At 41.3% G+C, this 24666-nt stretch overlaps 1 protein-coding gene across 2 annotated transcripts in view; it reads right to left on the minus strand.

Annotated features, from left to right (window-relative positions):
* Positions 1–23085, minus strand: part of CSNK2A1 (casein kinase 2 alpha 1) — a 55465-nt gene extending 32380 nt beyond the window's left edge. Inside the window, exon 1 of one of the 2 annotated variants that reach the window (XM_032351125.1) lies at positions 22947–23085. The gene's annotated coding sequence lies outside the window, so the exon portion shown is untranslated. The remainder of the gene's footprint in view (positions 1–22946) is intronic. The other variant, XM_032351122.1, reaches the window with a different exon arrangement.
* Positions 23086–24666: the final 1581 nt, after the last annotated feature.

Here is a 24666-nt window from a genome sequence, read left to right on the forward strand (position 1 = left end):
CTGGAACATTTTGTTCCAGTAATTCTGTTACTAATGTGTGCCTTAAAAAAATGATTAACTCGGGGCACCTGGGTGGCTCAGTGGGTTAAAACCTCTGCCTTCGGCTCAGGTCATGATCCCAGGGTCCTGGGATCGAGCCCCGCATCGGGCTCTCTGCTCAGTGGGGAGCTTGCTTCCTCCTCTCTCTCTCTGCCTGCCTCTCTGCCTACTTGTGATCTGTCAAATAAATAAATAAATAAATCTTTTAAAAAAATTATTAACTCATAACCATTGCAATTCAGATCTCATTCTCTTCCTTTCTCTACTCATACAGATAAGTTCTACTACAGAGGTCACAAAGCAAATGCCTAGAAAGGACAAAGAGCTAGGGGGTTTAGATCCATGAGAGTGTAACTAGTGCTTCTCAGTTTTCAAAGAAACCAAGATTGTAGAAGGCAATTTTCCTGTTTTCAGTAAGGGTGGGCTAGGTTATTTGGGTCAATCTTCCCACTGAGAACAGCTAGAGAACAGATTAAACACACTTACACTCACTCACTCTCACACATACACACATTCTCATTTTCTCACTCTTAAATAAAACAGATAAACAATTATAGCCTACAGCGAAGAGAAAATGAGAACCCAGAGAAGGAAGGAAGTCCAAAGGCTCTTTGTTGATCCCTGAAAATTAGAATTTTGTCCTGATGGAAAGCACAGGGCCCTCACAAGGGGAGGAGTCTCAAAGGAGACCTTCATAATAAGCTAACTTCAGAGGGTTACAACCTCAGGGTAAGACTAAATAGGAAGAGGAAGAGCCAGGGAAGAATTACATCCTTATGGAGGGAGTATCAGATACGAAGCTTGCTTTAAGGTGGTCCCTGGACCTGTAATGTCCAGATACCTCACATGAGTAAGCTCTCTGGGGGGGTGGGGAACCTTGCTATTAGGGGCCTCAAATGATTCCTACAAATTATTTTTCAAATATAATATGCAACCTGTAATCAAAGATAACTAGTTACTGAAGGAAAAGACTACAAGAGTAAGAACTGGCAAAAAAAGAACACAAAAAAAGTCCTACAGAGACTTCTGATCTCATCAAACGCAAACTCCAAACAACCATGCTGACTATGCTTATAGAAATAAGAGGCAAGCTTCAGAATATATGAAGCAACAAGATACTACAGGTTTCAAGAAGTGAAAAGAACAAAACAGAACTTTTAAAAAGAAACTGTGGAATGGTTTGGTACACTTTTGATCAGGACTACAAGAAAAAGAATGGGGGTACCTGGGTGGCTCAGTCAGTTAAGTGACTGCCTTTCGCTAAGGTCATGATCCCAGAGTCCTGGGATCGAGTCCTGCATCAGGCTCCCAGCTCAGCAGGGAGTCTGTTTCTCCCTCTGACTCTCCCCCACTCTTGTGCTCTCTCTCAAATAAATAAATAAAATCTAACAAAAAAAAAAAAAAAAGGAGAAAATGGCACAGGGGAAAGGCAATATTTATAAGAGGTACAATAGCTGAAAATTTCCCAGAAGCAATCAAACACAACCACATTCCAGAAGCCAATAAATTCCAGAGAATAAATAAAAAGAAATCCACAACATACAATAATAAAACAGCAGAAAAATCAAAGCAAAGAAGCTGAAAAGCAAGCAGAGAAGTCAGACAGACCACATCCAAAGAAGCAACTCAGAACAGCTAATTTTCCAAAAGCAACAATGAAGCTTGAAGACAGTTTAGTATCTACAGTGTGCTAAGGAAAAAAAAATTGCCAAATTAAAATTCTATATCCAGCAAATATCTCTAAATAAATAAGATAAAGAACAATAAACCCTTCTGGAAGGTTTGTGTTGAAAGAAAGAAGAGCAAGCAAAATAAAAATGTATGGAAAAGTTCAAGCAAACACTGACTATTAATATCAGACTTTGGTAAATAACGATTCCAAGTTCCAAGTTATTATCATCTATGATGGTACGACGTATTTCAACAGTAGAAAGAGGGGGGAAATGAAATAATAAAAAGAACCCCAAAAAAAGGTAAGAAAAAGAGAAATAACCCCAGAACATAAGAGACAGTGAGAGAAAAGTTAAACTGAAATATGACTAATTATATTCCACATAATTGAAATAAATGATCCAGGTAAAGATAAAGACTGTCAGACTAGATTAAAAAAAAAAATCCAGGGGCAACCCAGGTGGCTGAGTCGTGTTTAAGCATCTGCCTTTTGGCTTAGGTCATGATCTCAGGGTCCTGGGATTGAGTCCACTGGGCTCCCTGCTCAGCGGGGAGTTTGCATCTCCCTCTTCCTCTGCCTCTACCCAAGCTCTCTGTAAAATAAATAAAAAAAATTTTTTTTTAAAGATTTTATTTATTTATTTGACAGAGATCACAAGGAGGCAGAGAAGCAGGCAGAGAGAGAGAAGGAAGCAGGCTCCCTCTGAGCAGAGAGCCCAATGCGGGGCTTGATCCCAGGACTCTGGGATCATGACCGGAGCCGATGGCAGAGGCTTTAATCCACTGCGCCACCCAGGCGCCCCAAAAACATCTTTAAAAAAAAAAAAAAAAATCCAAATGAACTAGAATAATCAAAACAGTTTAAAAAAAAATAACGCTGGAGGAATAACATAAATCTTAAGTTATTACAAAGCCACAGTTACTAAAACAGTGTGGTATTGGCAAAGGGCTAGAACAGATCAGTGGAACACAATGGGGAATACAGAGATAGAGCCATAGAAATATGGCCTGTTGATTTTTGACAACAGTACAAAGGCAGTTCAATGGAGAAAGGGTAATATTTTCTCTAAGAGGTTTTGGAACATTTGCACATCCATATGCAAAATCATGTACTTCACCCTAAACCTTACACACATTATATAAGAAGCAATTTATAATGAATGGTAAACCTAAATATAAAACAACATTTTCAAACCTTTAGAAGAAAATCTTGTGACCTGAGGACCTGGAATTAGGATTAGGCAATGGTCTTAAAACATAATGCCAAAGCATAATCCATAAAAATAAAAATGGATAAACTGGACTTCATCATCAAGTATTAAAGTATTTCTTCTCTGTGAAAGGCACTGCTAAGAGAATGAAAAATAAACCCCAGATAGGGAAAATAAATTTGTAAATCACATATATGATAAAAGACTTAAATGTATAATATAAAAAGAACTCAAAAATAAGAAAACAACCCAAATAACAAAGAGACAAGAGATCTGAACAGACACTTTGTGAAAGAAGATCTATGGATAAGCTTAAGAAAAGATGCACAGTATTGTTAATCATTAGGGAAAGTCAAATTAAAATTAAAATGAAGGGATGCCTGGATGGCTCAGTTGGTTAAGAATCTGCCTTCTGCTCAGGTCATGATTCCTGGGTCCTGGGATGGAGCCCCACATCGGGCTCCTTGCTCAGCAGGGAGCCTGCTTCTCCCCCTGCCTGCCGCTCCCCCTGTGTGTGTATGCACGCACGCTCTCTCACAAATAAAATACAGATACACTACAGATCTACTAAAACGGTTAATATTTAAAAATAAAATAAAATAAAAAGTCAATACCAAAAGCTGGTGAGGATGCAGAGTAACAAATTAATTCATTCCCGATGGGAATGCAACATGGTATATATAGCCAGCTTAGAAAAGTTTGGCAGTTTCTCAAAGTTAAACATATATTAACCGTACAACCTAGCAATTCCCACTCTTAGGTACTTTTTCAAGTGAACTGAAAAACCAATGCTCACACAAAAACCTATACCTGAATGTTGATAGCAGCTTTATATACAACTGCAAAATAACTGAAACAATCAAGATGTACAACACATGAATGGATACACAAATGGTGGTACAAGCACACAGTGGAAAACAACTGATCGGAAGAACATAACAATCTTAAATATATCTCCCTAAGTGAAGAAGCCAGATCCAAAAAGCTACATACGGGGCGGCCTGGCTGGTTCAGCTGGTAAAGCATATGACTCTTGATCTTGAGGTTTTAAGTTCAAGCCCCATGCTGGATGTAGAGATTACTTAAAATCTTTAAAAACGACAAGCTACATATTGCATACTTCCATTTATAGGCCATTCTAGAAAAGGCAAACCATAAAGAGAGAACAGATGAGTGATTGCCCCATTACAATGAAATGTTCTGTATAACACTGTAGAGGTGGATTTGTTACTCAAAGCATTGTCAAAACCCACAGAACTGTACACAACAAAGTATTACTGAATGCAAATTCCTAGCTCTGTCCACCGAGAGCTACTAGAAATAGTGTCAAGGAGTAGCAATGACAGTTAATTAGTGCCCACATCTTGGTTTCTCAATAATTTTCTCTAATAAAAGGAATGACAGCTCCTTGGAGAAGTGGCGGATTCTAGAATGGGGGAGATGATCTTGTAGTCAAAAACACATGGGAGCCAAATGGAAGTAACATCAACTGCCAAAGCTTGAACAATCTGAGTAATAATGATGGAATTAGATTGTGACCCTAAAGAGTAAAATAAATATCCACGAGTCCACACTAAGTAAGTAAATTTTGAAAATCTTCCCTACATAAGAATTCCAACTTACATATACATCCAGAAAGAAAGAGAAAATTTCCATTAGACCAGCAACAGTAATTGCTGTAGCCAAGATCCACTGACAGATGCTAAACTTAGTAGAACTTTTAGGAGAAACAGAATTATCTGCATAGCCTCTAAGAATCTCTTCCAATCCTCATTAATTACTCTGGTGGTTTTAACATAGTCCATAAATCATTTGGTATGTCTCCTTCGAGGAGGTGGAACTTAATGTTCCTCCCCTTGAAATTGGCTTGGACTTAGGAAAGCCCTTCTAATAAATAAGTATGTAAAGGGAGAAATAATAATTCTAGAGTGGAGAAACATAGCAGACACAACCTAAACATCACTAAAGATAAATTATATTGGGTGCCTGGGTGGCTCAGTGGGTTAAGCCTCTGCCTTCAGCTCAGGTCATGATCTCAGGGTCCTGGGATCGGGTCCCGCATCGGGCTCTCTGCTCAGCAGGGAGCCTGCTTCCTCCTCTCTCTCTGCCTGCCTCTCTACCTACTTGTGATCTCTGTCTGTCAAATAAATAAATAAAATCCTTAAAAAAAAAAAAAAGATAAATTATATTAACATCACATAACCTTAATGCAATCATCATGATGAGAAAGACATGTCACCTGTGGTATTCTCCAAAATTCATAACCATAATCTAATTATGAGAAAACATCGGTCAAACCTAAATTGAAAGGCATTCTACAATCTCACCAGTCTTCTCCCGAAGTGTCAGTCTTGCAAATCAAGGAAAGACTGAAAAATTATCACAGACTGAAGGAAACTAAGGAGACATGATGACTAATATAATGTGGTATCCTGGACCAGAAAAAGCACATAACTGGTAAAATCCAAATAAAGTCCATTTTAGTTAACAGTATTTATTATTGTTTATTTCTTAGGTTTAATCAAGTGTCATGGTTATGTGAAATGTTAACCCTAGGTGAAACTGGGTGAAGAGCATTTGAGGACTCTATCTTCACAACTCTTCTGTAAATCTAAAATTATTTAAAAATTAAAAGTAAAATATTGAGGGACACCTGGGTGGCTCAGTTGGTTAAGCAGCTGCCTTCGGCTCAGGTCATGATCCCAGCATCCTGGGACCGAGTCCCTTGCTCGGCAGGGAGCCTGCTTCTCCCTCTGCCTCTGTCTGCCAGTGCGCATGCTCTCTCTCTCTCTGACAAATAAATAAATAAAATCTTTAAAAAAAAAAAAAGGTAAAATATTGACAATACTCGGTGCTAGAGAGGATGTGGAAAAACTAACACACATACTGATGGGAACGCAACATGGTATAGTTAGTTCTAGAAAACAATTTGGCAGTTACATTTTTCACACGACCCAGCAATCCCCGTCACAACTGTGGTCCATCCATACAATGGAACACTACTGCTCAGCAATAAAAAGGAACGAACCATTGATTCAACTTCAATGAATCTCAAAGGCAACATGCTGTTTAAAAAAAGTGAGTTTCAAAATACTATATATTGTCTGATTTCATTTATATAACATTTCTGGAAAGATAAAACCACAGTAACTGGAAACAGAATAGTGACTACCAGAGAATAGGGGTAGGAGGCTGGGTGTGACTACTGAGGGTACATGATGGAGGTGATATAATTAATTGCTCTGTCTTCGTTGTTATGGCGGTTACCCAAATCTCTCCATGTGTTAAAATCCACTGAACTGTACACACAAAAAGGAACCAATTTTATTTATATTAATTCTAAAAATAAAAATTTTAAAGGAGAATTTATGATATGCTATATTCTAAAACATAGAATAACTAAACACAGGATAACACAACCAACTTCATGCCAGTAAATGTGATATTCCTAGAGGAAAGACTTACCAAAACTAACACAAGAAGAAATGAAAACCCGAGTAGTCCCATAACCATGATCAGTACTGTACTGGGTATCAGTTTACAACCTCTGCTCTATTCTAATGTCTTTCTACTGTCAGCTTAACATTTCTAACACTTTAAAGAAGTTTTAAACCTTTAAAACATTAAGCAAATGAGTACTGAACAAGCTTTTTTCCTTCTCTGTGACTTTAATTTTATGACCTCCAATAATGTTTGCTAGGGGAAACTCCACCCACCCTTCAAGAATCAGCCAGGTCTTACATCCATGATAAAGCCTTTCTATACCTCTCCAAAATGAGCCAAGTGCTCCTCTATGGGACCAAAGCACCCCCATATACTCATTACATTATCAATTGTCTTGTTTATGCAATTCTCTTTTCTAAATAGATTTTATTTATTTATTTATTTTTAAATTAATTTTTAATTTTTTTATAAACATGTATTTTTATCCCCAGGGGTACAGGTCTGTGAATCGCCAGGTTTACACACTTCACAGCACTCACCAAAGCACATACCCTCCCCAATGTCCATAACCCCACCCCCCCTTCTCCCAACCCCCCTCCCCCCAGCAACCCTCTCTAAATAGATTATAAACTCAAGGACCTAAAACATAATTTATTTCTCTTGGTATATAACCTGTATTTATCACAGTGCCTAGCATGGGAATGTGTTCCATAAATGTTTCGCAAACTATTAAGGTAACAATATACAGTATTTTGGCAAAAATCAACCTTGCTTGCACATGGACCTGCTCATGTTCAAAACTAAGAAAAGCAGTTTGGCTCTATGATGGGTATTTTTTATCTGCATCTAATTTTTAAGATGTTCTTTGGTCTTACATGTAAAGCACATCCATCACCAACACCAGAGTTTTAAAACAGTCATACTATTATTTCCCAATGAGATAAGAAACCAGTCAATATGTGTGAGAGATGTTTCTTTGGAATCAAAAGCTTTTTTTTTTTTTTTTTAATTTGAGAAAGAGAGAGAGAGAGAGGATGAGTGGAGTATAGAGGGTAAGGGAGAAGCAGACTCCCCACTGAGCAGGGAGCCAACATAAGGCTCCATCCCATGACCCAGAGATCATGATTTGAACTTACGGCAGACACTTAACCAACTGAGCCACCCAGGTGCCCCTGGAGCCACAAATATTTATGAGGCTATGTGATTTACCCATGTGATCAGCACAGTGTCTGACACTCCGTGATAGAGCCACAGAAATTTATTACTGAAAGACATGAACCTTGGATTTATAAGGCACCAGGAGGTTATAGAAAGAATGGGAACACTGTAACCACTGAGAAGAAATACAACCCTGACTCTGTTATTGGATTATAGTGAGGAAACTGCAGAATATAAGGATTAATACCTTCCCCTACTTTTTCCTTTACTGTCATGGAGGTTACATAGGAGACAACCACATACTTCCTGTAGGTGACCAATAAGCAGTAAACAACAGGGAGGGTTGTTCTAAACTTGCTAACAATAAAAAACAGGATGGAACTTAGGGCAGCAAACACTGGCTGGCTTCTAACTCTAATGATATATGAAAGCCTATGGAGGGTCAGTTACCACTTCTTGGGATTTATATTTACTACTTTTAAACCTAACAAGTTGTAGGTAATATTTTCCCCATTTTACAGAAGGCAAATTGGAGTAATCGCTGTAAGGTCACAGAGAGGCAGTGATTTATTGTCTAGATCCACAGCTTACTCATTCTGTTCTACAGCAAACAATATCCCATTTGGCTCACACAGACTTTTTCTTTTCTTTTCTTTTGATAAGAGAGCTGGTTAAGAGACTGCCTTTGGCTCAGGTCATGATCATGGAGTCCCACAATGGGCTCCCTGCTCAGCAGGAGTCTGCTTCTCCCTCTGATCCTCCTCTCTCCTGCTCTCTCTCTCTCAAATAAATAAATAAAATCTTAAATTAAAAAAAAAAAGAAAAAGAAAAACTCAAAATAAAATCCACACTACATAAAACTTACTCTTTTAAAGTGCACAATTCAATGGTTTTTAATATATTCACAATGTGCAACCATCATCACCATCTGATTCCAGAACATTTCTATCACATCAAAAAGAAACCCAACACTCCACAGCAGTCATTCCTAATGCTCCACCACCCCTGCCAATTTGTTTCCTATCTCTATGGATTTGCCTATCCTGGACATTCCATACAAACTGAATCAATCACGCAATGTGACCTTATGTGGCTTCTTTCGTTTCATTTAGTATGTTTTCAAGGTTCATCCATGTTGCAGTTTCTGTCACAGTAGTTCATTCCTTTATACAGCTGAATTTGCTGTAAGGCTATACTACATTTTGTTCATCCATCAGTTGATAAGACATCTGCGCTGCTTCCTCTCTTTGGCCACTATGAACAATGCTGCTATGAAGAACATTCATGTACAAGTTTTTCATGTTTTTTCAGAAAGTGAATCAGCTATGGGGGCTCCTGAGTTGCACAGTCAGTTCAGTGTCCAACTCTTGGTTTTGGCTCAGGTCACAATCTCAGCGTTGTGAGATCAAGCCTGCGTTGGGCTCCCTGCTCAGCATGGAGTCTGTTTCCCCTGTTTCTCTGCCTCTCCCCCAACTCATGCATGCAAACACGCTCTTGCTCTTAAAAAAAACAAAACAAAACCCTTAAAAAAAGTCAATCAGCTATTACATATTATTACATATTACAATATTACGTATTATGTAATATTACATATTATAGTACAAAAATTGAATTATGTACTAAAAATTTTCATTATAAATATTTAAGTGTGACTTAGCTGCCAACCCCCAAAACAACAAAAAATTAACCTTCAATTTCTCAAAAGAAGAAGAAAAAGTAGGTAGGTCTGTTAGATACAATAATTCTGTACTCCTGCACTGATAAAAATCACTTGGATCAGCTAACTTGTGTTATCCAACAATAACCTCTAAAACCCAACCCATGGAGATGCCACAGGTAAACCTGGACAATTCATTTATCTTATTGGTCCGACTCCTGTAGTCCTGTAGGTATTTGGGTTAGCAATCCCTGCTCTACACTAAATACATATGTAAGATTAGAAAATTAATACTATGGGGGCGCCTGGGTGGCTCAGTGGATTAAGCCTCTGCCTTCGGCCTGGGTCATGATCCCAGGGTCCTGGGATCGAGCCCCGCATGGGGCTCTCTGCTCAGCGGGAAGCCTGCTTCCCCCCCTCTCTCTGCCTGCCTCTCTGCCTACTTGTGAGCTCTATCTGTCAAATAAATAAATAAAATCTTAAAAAAAAAAAAAAGAAAGAAAATTAATACTATGTATCTTATAAAGGTAACTGAGGGGAAATATGGGCAAAGAAAATACCCAGCATTATTACATGCAGTGGCAAGCACATTTAAGTCCTCAATTTAAGACTATTTAGAATTCCAATTCACAATATACCTTTTGCCAATTAAGAAACGCAGAATCAGGGGCGCCTGGGTGGCTCAGTGGGTTAAAGCCTCTGCCTTCAGCTTGGGTCACGATACCAGGACCCTGGGATCAAGCCGTACATGGGGCACTCCGCTCAGTGGGGAACCTGCTTCCCCTTCTCTCTCTCTGCCTGCCTCTCTGCCTACTTGTGATCTTTCCCTGTTAAATAAATAAATAAAATCTTAGAAAGAAAGAAAGAAAGAAAGAAAGAAAGAAAGAAAGAAAGAAGTGAAATGAAATGCAGAGTCAAACATGGATTTACAAAAAAATTCTAATGGTCAAGACCCTTCCTCTGCACTCCAATAGCACTCTTTGTTTACTCCTTCAATCTAGCACAGTCACTGTACTGTCACACATCCGACTTTCTAGCTAAACAAAATTCCAAGGGCAGAAAATAGTGCCTCTGTACCCTCAGGAGTCTATCACAGAAAGATGCATATGGTCCAGAAATGTCTGTTGAAAGAGCATAATACCGTGACAAATGATAAAGTCAGGCAAATGTTACAGAACTAAAAATAATAAAAGGGGAAATTATTATTTGGGCTACATAAATTATAGCACTGAAAACAGAGTCCATCGGGGGCGCCTCGGTGGCTCAGTGGGCTAAAGCCTCTGCCTTCGGCTCAGGTCATGATCTCAGGGTCCTGGGATCGAGCCCGCATCGGGCTCCCTGCTCAGCGGGGAGCTTGCCCCCCCCCCCCCCCCCCGCCGCCTTTCTACTTACTTGTGATCTCTGTCAAATAAATAAATAAACTCTTTAAAAAAAAAAGAAAGAAAGAAAATGGAGTCCATCAATAGAGATCAGAGGCCCACAAAACTCTCTGCAAGTATATACCCCGTGCAGGTACATTTTTTGAAGGAAAGGTCTGCACCTTCTGTTACAGACTCAGAGGAATCTGTAAACCCCGGCCGAATTAAAAATCCTATTATTAACACTATAAAACCATTAACCATTTTAAAAGGTTAATTTGATAATTTACATAAATATTAAACATTTAAATTTCTCAAACTAAGTATATCCCATCCTTTCCTGAAGGGATAAGAGGAAGACAATGTATCCTAGGCTTCAATTTATGTTCTAGCATGAGGAGGAAGCTTGACAAATGATTAACAAAATGTCAGCTTCAGAAAAGATACAGTGGCAGAGTCACTGAGGTGAAGACAACAGTTTTAAGCAAGGGTACTCGAGTTTTTGCTTCACTGTATAAAAAAGTAAGAACATGAATTTCTTCACAAGTGTCTAAACTTATATAATTTATAGTCTTTTTTTTTTTTAAAAGATTTTATTTATTGAAAGAGTGAGGATGTGTAAGTGGGGAGATGGGGATAGGGAGGGAGAGAGAATCTTAAGCAGACTCCACGCCTGCCGAGCACAGACCTACTATGGGGCTCCTCCTTACCACCCTGAGATCATGACCTGAGCTGAAATCAAGAGCTGGACACTTTATGGACCGAGCCACCCACATGCCCCTATAGTTCTTTTTAAAGTATCGCTTTTTTTGAGCTGGGGGGAAAGGATTTTCTTTTCTTTTTAAAAAAGATTTTATTCATTTATTTGACAGAGAAGAGAGACAGCGAGGGAGGGAGCATAAATAAGCCAGAGAAGTGGGAGAGGGAGAAGCAAGCTTTCCGCCAAACAGAGAGCTGGATGTAGGGCTCGATCTCAGGGCCCTGGGATTATGATCCAAGCTGAAGGCAAATGCTTAATGACTGAGCCACCCAGGTGCCCCCAAAAGATTTTATTTTCAAGCAATCTCCATATCCAACATGGGACTAAATTTACATAATCCTGAGATAAGTTACAGGCTCTACCAAGTAAACCAGCCAGGTGCCCCAAGGTATAGATCTCCTGAATTTTATGTGGGAAGAGAATTACTTGAGGGTCTGAGAGATACTTAAAAATGGTCTTTTCTAAATTTCAAGTCAAGATTATTTTAAGATTTGTGGCCTTTTGTATCTTAAAACTGTTAAAAAAAAAAAAAGAAAAAGTTACCAAATGTTCTCTATCAGTGCTTACTGCCTTTTTAAAGTCAAAACACCAAGGGAAAGTAGTATTTGTACGGCATACTGGGATGAGTGATTTTGAGACTTCTGGACCCAAGGTCATTGGCTTAGACACCCTGCAGCCTGCATGAATGGCCAGAGGGTTGAGGGGACCAGTACCTCAGCACATCTGTAACTCCTGCTGATGTAGTACATTGGCTGAAAAAATCCTGGTTTAAATGACATATAGAGATCGGAAGCTGAAATTGCCAAAATCCATGCAGTAGGCTGAAAAAACTATTTCGTAAGTCCCCTTGTTTCAAGGGGAATGCATATAATCATCTTTTGAGCTTTTAGTCCAGATATACCATTAACAAGCAAAACATTTCTTCTGAGAGACCATCTATTTGGATGGAAGTCATTGGCACAAAAACAAACAAAAAACAAAAACAACAAATACAAACTAAATGAAGCAACCCTGACTTGGAAGACTAAACCAGAAGAAAACAGGTTAATGGTAAACTTGAATGTAACATTAAATGAAATTGCCTTTCTCCCTCCACTTTATGATTATTCTACTTTCTTGTCTCAAGGTCATGAACAATAATCTCCCTCACCTATCAAACTAAGCGATGTAAATAGTGGTATTTTTTTTTAATTGGGGAAGAATATACAGGTCAAAAGGTTAACAATTAGCTCCTTGACCCCTTAACAGACTCTAACCTAGTGCACACTGAATAAACAGAAAAACTACCCGTTCAAAGCCAACAATGTAAGTTTTTTCTGTCCCTGTTAAAGGTCCAAATTTGGAATATAAATATTCACAATAAACCTGATTAACTCACAAAGTTATCACTTACACAAACCTGAAGGATATTTAAGACATTACAACCCTACACATTACTGGGCCTTCTGTCTTTATTTCCATCTACAAAATTTACAACATTCCTTTTAAAAGGCAATACACTCAAGCTTTTCCATAAAACAAACAAGGGAGGATGGAATAACAAAAAACATTACCATTTGGGCTCTCTGTATTTTATTTCCCTACCTTTAAGCCAGAAAAGGAATCAAAGTGTCAATGTTACATAAATAACAGCAACAGTTGGAGGTCTTCCAATGAAGGGAAGCACTGTAAGGAAAGCCAAGCGGTTTGACTTGAATTAACACAGCTCCACCTCAAACACCTGACAGAGTACTGTCTCCAACAATGCAGAATATAATAAATCACGGGCAAAGAAATCTTCATCTGTATATCATTTTATCAGGTCCCACAGTCTAAATAAAGTCATAATCTGAAACTTTATTCCACTGGCCAGGACCCTCTGGAACCCAAAGACAGAAAACTTCAACTGAAATCCAGAGTAATCTAAAATATGTAGTAACTAGGGGCGCCTGGGTGGCTCAGTGGGTTAAGCCGCTGCCTTCGGCTCAGGTCATGATCTCAGGGTCCTGGGATCGAGTCCCGCATCGGGCTCTCTGCTCAGCAGGGAGCCTGCTTCCTTCTCTCTCTCTCTCTGCCTGCCTCTCAGTGTACTTGTAATTTCTGTCAAATAAATAAATAAAATCTTTAAAAAAAAATAAGTAAAATAAAATAAAATATGTAGTAACTACTGCTTTCCATTTGAATGCCTCTTACAAACCAGGCATGGGAGGAAATGTAAACTCCCATTTTAGAAATAAACAGGTGTAGGGGCACCTGGGCGGCTCAGCCCATTCATGCTGGACTCTTGATTTCAGCTCAGGTCATGTCTCAGGTCCTAAGACCAAGCCCTGCACCCAGGTGCTTGACATTTTCTCTCTCTCTCTCCAATTCTCCCTCTGCCCCTCCCCCATCCACATTCTCTCTTTCTCTAAAACAAATCTTTATAAAAAGAAGAAATAATAATAATAATAATTTTAAAAAGCAGGTTCAGAGGTGCCTGGGTGACTCAGCTGGTTAAGTGCCCAACTCCTAACTTCAACTCAGGTCATGATCTCAGGGTTGTGAAACTGAGCCCCACAATGGGCATGGAACCTGCATTAACATTCTCCCTCTCCCCTTCCCACCACCCCACACCTTTCACTGTGCAAAAGAAAAGAAGAAGGAAGGAAGGAGGGAGAGGAAAGGAAAGGAAGAAGGGGTGGAGGAAGGAAAGGGAGGAAGAGAGAGAAAGAGGTTCAGCGGTTAAATGACCTGCCAAAGACCAAAGGACTACGAAATGATGGAGGCCAAATTTGAAACCTAGTATGTTTAGGATTCAAAACCTAAATAGGTTATTTTCACTAATTCAACACTATTTCCCTAATTCTGCACATTAATTAAATTAACAGCCTACCATAAATATTACAATGAAATGGGCTGCTTTAAATGTGGAGGCAAGGGGCGCCTGGGTGGCTCAGTGGGTTAAAGCCTCTGCCTTCGGCTCAGGTCATGATTCCAGGGTCCTGGGACCGAGACCTGCATTGGGCTCTCTGCTCGGCAAGGAGTTTACTTCCCCCCTTCTCTCTGCCTACTTGTGATCTCTCTCCCTCTGTCAAATGAATAAATAAAAAAAATCTAAAAAAATAAATTAATGTGGAGGCAAGATGAAGGGTGGAGATGTTTCAACAATCAGGAGTCTTCATTAGTCTCTTACCTAAATGCGCTGGTTAGCAGGCCACAATAGTATAAAAATTGGGTTTTAAAAGATGGAAGACTGGGTGACTGGGTGGCTCAGTTGTTTAAGGGTCTGCCTTTAGCTCAGGTCATGATCTCAGGGTCTCGGGACAGAGCCCCTCAAGGGCTCCCTGCTCAGTGGGGAGTCAGCTTCTCCCTCTCCGCCCTCACCACCCCCCACAATGGCTTGTGCTCTCTCAAGTAAGACTAAAAAAAGGAAAAAAAAAAAAAAAAAGATGGGAGACCAACTCCAAAGCAGATGGTTATTTGTATTCAATCTATATAGTCCAAAAATACACAGAATGCTTTATCACTTTAAAGTACTGATAAAGATAGGTTCATGCTCTGCCTACAGTGTGTGATTTAAGAATACAGAACAAACAGGGCACCTGGGTGGCTCAGTTGGTTAAGCAACTGCCTTTGGCTCAGGCCATGATCCTGGAGACCAAGGACGGAGACCAAGGACAGAGACCTGCGCCTCGGGCTCCCTGATCAGCAGGGAGTCTACTTCTCCCTCTGACCCTCCTCCACCTCATGCGTTCTCCCTCTATCAAATAAATAAATATCGTAAAAAAAAAAAACAGAACAAACAAAAAAATTAGTGGGTTACCTGAGAGACTAGGACATAAAGATGTCAATACAGGAAAAACTACTCTAAACATATTCCTAACACATAATGCCCAAACCCAAGTAAACTATGATCAAAAGAACCACTGGGAATTAAGACCTCTGATCCAGGTCCACAAGGCTCTAAGTGAGCAAACCTTGAACTTTCCCTGAGTCTGAGATGGGAACATTCACTTTGCTATCTAGATGAGAACCCTAGATTCACCAAAACTAGATAACCACTCTGGCAATGCACACTGTACTTGAGCAACTGAGGCAATCTACACTGGGTGTAACTTATATACCGACCCAGCCCTAACCAACACCAATTCAGGAGCTCACTCACACTCACCCAGCAAGACACACCAGAAACAGGAAGTACAGGTCAAAAGTCCTCATTAAAAAATAAGAATTCCTAGGAGCAAAAAATAAAAATAGAATAAAGAGTAGCAGCACTGAATAAACAAACACACTGTCTCCACTGACAGCAAAGAGAAAGAATTCATATTAGTCAGGCACCCAGCATTTTATAAAATAACTCTTTTCACCCTCACAGTAACCCTGAGAAAACACTAACTGGTGCTTTAGTTATTAATCCTCACAAGAACACTCTGATGCAAGTACTATTTATATTCCCATTTTACAGATGAAGAAACTGAAGGTTAATAAACTGTCCATGGCAGTTGCTATCCCAATTGGAGAGATGGCAAAATCCAGGTTTAAGAGAGGTGAAGTAACCTCCACATTTGGTCACCTCACCCCAAAGCTGGAGTTCTTTCCAACTATCCTCTGTGCCCCCTCCATTAAAAATGAGAAATTCTCTGGGGCACCAGGGTGGCTCAGGTTAAGCCTCTGCCTTCAGCCCAGGTCATGATCTCAGGGTCCTGGGATTGAGCCCCACAACAGGCTCTCTGATCAGCAGGGAGCCTGCTCCCCCCACCCCCCCGCCTGCTGCTCTGCCTACTTGTGATCTCTCCCAGTCAAATTAAAAAAAAAGAGAGAGAGAGAGAGAGAATGAAATTCTCAATCCCTCCGCTACGGATTTCTGTAGCTGTTTCAGAAACCATACCCTCCCCCCAACAAAGATAAAAAGCCAATAGGAATTTTCATAAGAAAACATCTCAAAAAGCTACTACACTGTGAAAGCTACTAAGCTGTGGAATGATACATCACTATTACAGAATGTCATTCAGTTGTAAGGTTGGGGACAGGGACTATCTAGAGATCCTTAGCACAGCACCTACGAGATATGTAACAGGCATTCCGTGGTCTGTTGAAGTAATAACATCTTCTGACCAGTTAGAAATTCAATTTTTTAACAAAAATAATTTATCCATTCATTTTTAACAGGGTTGCTTTCTTAAAATTTATAGCACATTAATGAGATACCTAAATTGAGAAATGGCCATTAGTGTATTAGCCATAACTTCAGAAAAATTCCAAGTGTTCACTTTTCCAAGCAGATTAAAATGTTTCAGCTAATAAAAACCTATCAGAGAAATCCATGAGGCCAGAAAGTATAAAAAGAAAAGAAAAAAGTGGCCAAAATAAAGGCATTTAAGATGTGACACATATAAATTAGATCATTCTAAGTGTAACCTGGTATTTAACCCTAAAACCCTCACATCAGGTAACCCAGTATTTTCTATAGATGAAAACATCACCACTAATGTAAAAAAAGCTTGTCCACCATAGCAACTGTTGCTAAGTAGGCGTCTCATATCTAAGGCTAAAAGACACAGGATTTGTAGACACCAATGAAATACCACTCCCAGCGTGATTGTGAATTCTTCCACTGTAAACTTTTAAAGACTCAACCCGTGATTTCTATGTTGGGGGGAAAACGCGTATTGGTCAGCAACCAGGTCTGCTGAAACCTACCCCTGAGAATACCAAAACAAATTTTTTTTAAAACTACCAATTATCTATAGCCCAATGTAAATATATCCTTTGTTACAATGACAGCAGTTCCTTTTCCTTAATCCTGGAGTAATTTCTTTGTCTGAAAGGCTAGCTGGCCCAGATTTCTAAGCAACAACTAAATGATATACCACTTTTGAAATTACCAATTTTAGGAGTTCAAAGACATTTAGGTGTACAAACGCACTAATTTTCTTGGGAAACAAAGTTGGCCCAGATCATCCAATGAACTGTGATATCAAAGATCAAATCCATTTCTCATGTTTTAAAAAAGATTTTATTTTTAAGTAATCTATACCCAACCTGGGGCTGAAACTCACAACCCTGTGATTAAGAGCTGCAAGCTCCCCTGACTGAGCCAGCCAGATGCCCCAATCAGTTTCTCATTTTGAATCAAACATCACAAACATTATTATTACCTTAAAGTGCTAAGACCTTACCTTACACCTAACCCAATGCCAAGTCCCATCATGTGTCAGTTTCTGAACTAATACAAATTGACTGTATTATGCAGAGGTTGTCATAGAGTTGCCAAAACAATTACCATAAATGTTGTAACAGTTAACATCTATCTCTGGAGCACTTCACATGGTTGCTAAATATGTTACATTCACTGTGGCAATTCTCACAATGACTCCATGAGGAAAGTGAGGCACAGAGAGAGAATCTGTCCAAGGTAAAACCTAGAAAAAGGGCAAGGCAGGGGTACACAGGGAATATGGTTCAAAAGCCATGTATCTCCATTGCCTGGACCAGGATTCTAGGCCAGCTCTAGGGCTGATACTTGCTTGAGCCACTTAACCTTCATGTGGCCCAATTTCCTTTATTCTAAACCCTACAGTCAAACACATAGTCTCAAAAGTCCTTCATACCCTGAAATGTTCTAATTTTATAATCATTTTTCTATTCAGGTAACGAACTCAAAAAGAATTGGGACTTCTTTCCTCCAACTTCTGAAGTCCTCACTGAAGTTGAGTCCACATTTTATCAATCTAATCAATAGGATACCACTGCCAAACAAAAACAAACAGCCTTTCTTAAGAGCTAGAGCACTCCATTCTGCAATTATAATTCCCCAATCTGACACCAATGATAACGATAATGACAAATGACAAATGATAACCTCAAATGATAATGACAGGGAGAAAAGACCTTACCATTATGGGTTGAGATAGATGTAAAAAGAACGGACTACTGTACACGCACGGATGGTTATCAATTCACAAAAAAGGACCACCCATTTCCATCTCCTCTAAAAAGCTGGAAGTAAGTCTTTAAAGGGCTCTAATATAAACTTACTCCTTCATTCAACCAATAAAAGGTAATGAAGAAATTATGTCACTAATCCAAGATATTTATTTCTGAAGTCATAACTTCAGAAAAATCACCAATTTTTGGCATGGAAAAATCACCAATTTATAGGATAAATCCTACCAAAATGGGTTAGAGCTCTAGAATCTACATTTTACCAAGCTAGTCATCTAACCAATTCAAACTGCATTTAAGGACAATGACAGGATATTTAAACACCAAAGAAAAAAGGCACAGGTTCCACTTAATGCAATTACTATACGAAGTCTTCTAGGACCAAAAAGCTTCGCAAAATAATCCTTGGTACTTTTGTTCTCTAGAAAATCCCCCCAAATTCTTAAATAAAATCACCCCCCCCGTTAGTTTTCTACTGTTGCTATAACAAATTACCACAAATATAAAACAACACAAATTTATTATCTCACAGTTTCTACAGGCCAGAAGTCAGGTGGGCTTGGGTGGGTCTTCTACTTAGGGTCCTACAAGACCAAAATCAAGATGTCCACTTTGCTCTGTTCCTTGTTGGAAAACTCCAGGGTAAAATCTGCTTCCAAGCTCATTTAGATTGTTAGGTAAGTTTAGTTTCTTATGGTTGTATGACTGATGCCCCCATTTCCTTGCTGGCTGTCAGGCAGGGCTGCCCACATGCTTTCCATGAGGTCCCCTCCAGTAATGGTAGGCTGAGTCCCTCTCATGTTTTGAATCTCCAACTTGTTCTGCCCATCTCTCTGACTCCAGCTGGAGAAAGTTCTCTGCCTTCATGTTAGATTGGACCCACTCAGGAAATCCAGGGTAATCTTCCTATCTTAAGATACTTAAACCATAATTATATTTGCAAAGTTCCTTTTGCCACATAATGTTAATATATTCAGATTCCAGGGTTTAGGGGAGGGGGACAGGGTATCATTTATTCTACCACAGCCCACCCTCTGACCTCCAGAGATTCACATCTCTCCCAAACGCAAAATACATTCCTCCCACATTCTGAGGTCTCATTCCATTATAGTATTAACTCGAAGTCCAAAAAACTCACCTAAACCTGATCAATTAAAAAGTCCCAAATCTCATCTTTTAAATCAGGTGTGGATGAGGCCCTGGGCATAATACAATTAAGTACAACTCATGAGGCACAATTCCTGAAAACAAAAAAATTATCTGCTCCCAATATACAATGGTGGGACAGGTACAGGGCAACAATTAAAGACATTCCAGTTCCAGCAAGAAAAATGGAAGACAAAACCGATCCACTGGTCCAAAGCAGTTTCAAAATCTGGGCAAACTTTGCTCCTTTTCAAAGTTAAGGGGGAAATCCTCTGTAGCTTTCAGCTCCACTTCTCTGCGCGCTTGGTTCCACCCTCCGAGTCACCCACTTTTATTAATGAAAAGCAGCATACTCACGCTTGCGCTTTATCAGTCTGTTTCCTGCCTAGAACTTGGGGGTTTTAACAGCCTTCTTTAACTTTCTACCGTCTTTTTCAATCCAAGCTGGCATTGTTTCTGATAGTATAAAATCCTCAAGGACCTCAAGTGGCTTTCTATAAATTTCACAGGAGTTCACTCCATTAGTCAGACTCACATCCACAAACACACCAGACTGCACCTTCAACACTCTGCTTGGAAATCTCCTCTGCTGGATAGCCAGGTTCATCATTTACCAGTTCTCTTTTTCACATAACCAAAGGATACAATTCTAAACTTTTTTGGCCACTATGTAGCAAAGATCTTCTTTCTTCTTTCCTCCAGTTTCCAAAGCCTACCTCATTGCCACCTGAGCCCTAGTTTGCAGTCAATACCCGTATTTCCACAATCTCTTCTAGGCCTTTTCTATCATACGCCTCAAAATTTTTCTGGCTTTCATCCACTTCCACGTTTTTAGGTAACAGTACCTCACTCTAGGTACCAAAAATCTGTACTAGTGTTCTACTGCTGCAGTAACAAATTACAACCAACAGGAGTGGCTTAAAACAACAGAAATTTGTTACAGTTTCTGTAGGTCAGAAGTTTGTTGGATGTGGCTATGTCTTCTGCTTAGGGTCCCACAAAGCTAAAATCAATTCCCTGCTAGAAACTCTGGGCAAGAATCCACTTCCAAGGGGCGCCTGGGTGGCTCAGTTGGTTAAGTGGCTGCCTTCAGCTCAGGTCATGGTCCCAGAGTCCTGGGATCGAGCCCCACATTGGGCTCCTTGATCAGTGGAGAGCCTGCTTCTCCCTCTGCCTCCTGCTCTGCCTACTTGTGCTCTCTGTGAATAAATAAATAAATAAATAAATAAACTCTTTAAAAGGGAAGAAACAGGGGGTTAAAAAAAAAAATCCACTTCCAAGCTCATTCAGGTTGTTGGTCAGTTTCTCATGGTTGTAGGACTGAGGTCTCCATTTCCTTGCTGGTTGTCAGCTAGGGCTGGTCTTTGCTACTAGAGGCTGCCCGTATTCCTTCTCATGTTTCCCTGTGGCCCCCTCTAGCAACAGCAAATGGAATCCCTCTCATGACTGGAATCTCTGATTTCACCCTTTTGCCCTCTCTTGACTCCCAGGTGGAGAGAGTTCTCTGCTTTTAAGGCCTCATGTGATTAGGCTGGGCCTACCCATGAAATGAAGAATAATCTTCCTATTTTAAGATTCCTAACCCTAATTAGACCTGTAAAGTCCCTTTTACCATGTAACATATTTATAGAACCTGGGAATTAAAGTACTGACATCTTTTGGGGGAGGGGTGGCATTCTGTCTACTATAAACACAAACCCCATGTAAGGCTTTAAACTCAGTTCTGAAGAAAATTCCCCCTCTCCCCAAAAGACTGTCAAGTAAAGGTGTCTGTTCTGAGTAAAATCAAAGATTCACCCTGTAAGAGTGGCTAGGCAACAGGAGAACTAAAAATACACTGTGGGAAAGAAGCCGCCACTTGTTTCATCCCCAGACAGCAAGGCAATAAACCCTTTACATAGAAATAACCCAATGTTCCCCTTAAATATATGCTTCTCTTCCTTACTTTATTCCACACAAGAGAACATAACTGGGCATGTTTTTGTTTTAACAGAAGTTGTCCCAGGGTGACCTAACTTTGTAATCAGTTGATAAATCAATCTGAGCAAACTTCAAATCTTTTCATTCTTTCTTGAAATCATGCACCCTCCCCAATGGCACATGAAAGTAAGTATTTCAAAGTCACAGAAGGGTAAACCTGTCCAGATAAAACAGCAGGTGAAGTTTTTCTAAATGACTTGGGAAAGATTGAGTTATTGGTACTAGTCTTTCAGTCAAAGGTCCACCAAGCCAATTAAGTCAACTGACTTACAACAAAAGAAAAAAACTGCAACAATTACTACAAAAGTAACATTCTGAAGTCTTGCCTACTGTTAAATTGTTGACCACAAATTTTACCTAGAACAGAGAAAGCCCAAATATACCAGCTAGTCCCTTTAATCTATCAAGCACTTACTACCTGTCAGGCACTGTGGTAAACACTTGACAAAAATTATCTTATTTATTGCTCACCATAACTGTATGATCTAGGAAATACTACCCCCACTTTACAGATAGGGAAACCAAGGATTACAAAGATTAGGGCACACAGCTAAGCAGTAATGGCACTGATATTTGAGAACCCAAGCACTCTGGTTCTTTACCACTAGCCTGTATTGCCACTCCTTAGATGTAATGCAGTCTCCCAACTCCTAGAAAAATCGTCCCTTTCTAGTTTTCTTTTCTTGTCCTCTCCCCATGCCCTTCTCATAGAACTCAGTAGGAAAGGTAATCAAGTCTTTCCAAATTAATTTACCACCTTCTTTTCAGAACTCTTCCCTTCCCACAATAGCAAGTCAAGAAGCGACTTCTTCCAACCCTGACTTTGCTTTCCAAAAACAAACTACTGAAGCTCCACCCATCACCTGCCTAGACTAGTAACGTTCCAACGCTGCAAAATAATAACAAAATAACCAAAACGAAAATAAAAGTCGTACTCTTTCAAAAGGTCACAAACTTAACATGTATACTGTTGGCCAAGCTTTCATTCTACATACTTCTCTTCCACCTAGGCTCCCAACTAACCTTTAACTCCAACTCCACCCATTCTGCCCCACTTCGTGGTCCCCTCCCCCTTTATCCCCAGAGACCTCGCCCGGGGTTCCCTCCCCTCTGCACCCCAGTCTGCAGGTGGGAAGCCCAGCCTGGCCCAGAGGGACCCTTAGAAGGCCCCTACTCCAGCGGCTCCGCTCCGCGGGAGGGTTCACCCCACCCTACCCAGCAGGCACCACTCCCCTAGGCACCCTCCTCGAGCATCCCCTAGTGGCCCCACCCCTCAAGCTCCCTTCCCCCTCCAGCAACCCCCTCTTCCAAGTTGCCCCCCTAGTCCCCGCCCCAGTCCAGCCCTCTCCCCAGCAATTAGCGGGAGTCCCGAAAGCCAGTTCCCACCCTCACATCAGCCTCTGCCCCCTAAGCCTCGCTCCCCGTCCTGGAGGGTGGCCCCAGGCCTCCCCGATGGGCTGCAGGGGCCTCGGCTGATGTGTGTGTGTGGCGGGGGGGGCAGGGGAAGGCGACGGGCCGCTCCGGAGTCCGCTGGGAGCGCGAGGGGATACCGCGCCCCGTTGTCCCATCCTGGGCCCACCTCCACACCCAACGACCTCGCCTGGCGGCTCCCACCGTACCTGTGGTGGAAGCGGCAGCGGCGGTGGCCGCTCTCCCCTCTCCTCACACAGACAATATGGCGGCGGCGGAGGAGGAGACACACGGCTCGGCCGCCAGCCGCAGGGACCAGAGCGAGGCTGCGGCCGCCGCTGCCGGAAGCGGAAACCCCCTCCTACCAGGAGGGGGGGCGGGATCTCTTCCGACTCCACCCCCAGCGGAATCCGCCTGAGTGCGGCCATGCTGGGACGTGCTATTGTATCTCTGCAGTTGTGGTTCCGAAGTGGGGGACAAAATGGAAGACATTCTCAATGTAAAGCATAATAAAGAGATTTGCAATAATTAAGCGCATTTTATTTCACTACTTGTGAAGAACTGACGAGGTAAAGAAGAAGAACCTCCCGTAGGTGTACAATTGGTTTGTCCCAAGCTAAGATGGCGGTCCCTATGTTTCCTGCGCTTCACCCAGCTGACGAGTCGACAAGCCGGCAGGCCTTTCTTGAAGCATGCGCGACCCGCAGGGCTGTCCAGCGAAGCATTTTGGGAGTTGTAGTCTCTTGCTCGGACCCCTCGACTAGGGTTAGGGTTCTAGCAGCACATTTGCTCTGCTCAAACTTTGAGTTCGTGACAAACGAACGAAAACAGTTGAACCCTCGGAGTGGTGCGACGCTGGAGTCGAGGGAGTGATGATCCAAGCCCTATAGAGACTTGAGACCCAATTCCTGCCTCCTGCAGGAGTCGTATTTAGAACTGCCCATTAAAATAAAGGCTTTTCTTCCTGTCGGTTTGCCCTTCCTCCCCCTCCGCAGGCCCAGATAACCTCCCCAAAGCAGCCACGGGGCACTTTATATCTTGCAAACCTGATCATGGTGTCCTCATGGATAAAAATCTTCCAAGGCTCTCCTTTGTGCACCAAAGATAGCCTAAATTCTTCTCTTCACATCCAAATTCCTAGATAAATTGGACAGCCCACTCACTCCCCTTTCTAGCCTCCTATTGTGCCCCTCCCCTGTCATATTTCTGACGCTTCTACCCACTAAAACACTGCCAGCTATTCCCGGAGCTTATCTGTGTTGCCTCCCTCCCTTTGTCGCTGGCGGTTACTTCTGTTACTGTTATCCCCTGAACTAGCTAACTTCCGTATGTCCATTGGATTAATTCAGGGATCTGGGGTTCTTCCCTGCCTGGAGCTTCCCCAGACGTTTGTACCATCATTCAGAAGCCTGACTGTTCCCTAACCTGCCTCCTCCATCAGACTCTGAGCCCCCAGTGGACAGGGCTGGGTCTGATGATCACTGTCCTCTCTGCAGGCCCTGCAAAAAACTGGTGTGTTACTGAGAGGAATTCAAGTATTAGCCTCACCTCCAGTGGGGCAGGGGTGTGAGGGCTGGAACAAGGGTGAGGAGGCTGGGTTATTTTGGTACCAGCTATTATCCCTGTGCTGCCTCAGAATAGCTGCCTGGCCCAGGAATGGGCCCTCCCACCCTCTCCAGCCCTCCTTTCACAGTTTGTCAGCTCACTGGCACCTCTGCTCCCAGAGGAGAGACAATCACCTCCCCTATAGAATGGGGATGGGCGCAACTGCAGACATGCAGCAATGATCGCCAGGAGGTGACCGTGACCTTTTCTGGGCTTATCTGCCAGACAGGTCTGCAGCATTTGACTCCAGGGGCTGAGAATCTACATTAATGGCTTTCTGGGTGCTGGAAGGTGGGTCGATCCTCTTCTCTAGGCCTGTTTCTC

Source organism: Mustela erminea, chromosome 7 (assembly GCF_009829155.1).
Source record: "Mustela erminea isolate mMusErm1 chromosome 7, mMusErm1.Pri, whole genome shotgun sequence".
NCBI lineage: Eukaryota > Metazoa > Chordata > Mammalia > Carnivora > Mustelidae > Mustela > Mustela erminea.